This window comes from Carassius gibelio, chromosome A8, assembly GCF_023724105.1.
Source record: "Carassius gibelio isolate Cgi1373 ecotype wild population from Czech Republic chromosome A8, carGib1.2-hapl.c, whole genome shotgun sequence".
NCBI lineage: Eukaryota > Metazoa > Chordata > Actinopteri > Cypriniformes > Cyprinidae > Carassius > Carassius gibelio.
In genome coordinates this window covers 28609155-28610329 of record NC_068378.1, presented here as the reverse complement: position 1 = coordinate 28610329, position 1175 = coordinate 28609155, and positions in this window count along the sequence as shown.

Here is a 1175-nt window from a genome sequence, read left to right as displayed (position 1 = left end):
TTACCCTGTGCGTCTGAGCATGTAAAAGCATTTTCCAGTCATTACCTGGAACCGGGTGATGGTCACGATCACTGCTTCACGTTTCTGGGAATTAAACATGCTGAGGTGACGTTCATTGGTGTGTCATGTTCCCATTGTGGGAAGATGACCATCGCGGAGCTGCAGACCAGGCTCTGTTACCTCCAGAGCTCAGTGATCTACTGCCCATTAACTGCCCTGTTAATTTCATCAATGAAGATGAAAACTATTAATTAGTGAAAAATGTTTCTGTGACTAAGACGAGACCTTGACGAGCTAAACCTGATAAAAACGGACAAAATTTATGCAACGTCTTCATTAACAGGACAAGATGGGACTATAACGTTTTGTGGACTAACGGACATTCAAGATACATCCTATATGCTAATGTCTTATCCTTCAAAATGTGTGTCCCTGTCTTTGGGTTGCAATCAGAGAAGGGGCATTCACATATCTAGTTTCATTATGGCAGCCGCAATGGATGGATAGACTAACAACACGCAAACTAGCAATCTGAAACAATGTCCTAAGCACCCGAAGCGGTAGTGATAAGGTGACCAGAAGTGCTGTTTTTCCCGGGAGTCACAATTCATTGTCGATTAACTTGGAAGTTAGTGAAGGCATGATAGGTGGAAATTGCGGAATCGCGCTGGTAGAAGTGCTCGCTCTCATGCACACTCCACTTCTTCAGTTCTCATACAGTGCAGTTCTTAGTGCTCAAATACACACACAGCAGTCCAAAGGTCTTCATGTAGAATATCTCACATAAATAGTTATGGATTAAGTGAACTTGAACAGGTGACAACAGAACGTGTGTCAGGATTACATGCATGCCTCCCGTCTTAAAGGGAAAGGATTCCTTTTAAGTATGTGAAGGCCACAGCCATGGCCTCACAACCAGTTTAAGAGCGATAACTTCATGCACTTATAGTTTATCCTGTTTTTCTTTAGTTTTAGTTTATATACCTTTCATACACATTTGTTGCAAACATTTATTTAGTTACAAATAACTTGCAGGACACAAAGGTCACTTCGTATACATTGTACTTTATTTAGTTGACCATACAGAAGTATAGTTTTGGGAGCGCGCACCATTAGTTACTTTAGGATTGTCATTCTGTTTGTAGAATTATTTGTTTCTGAGCTTACCAGTGTTG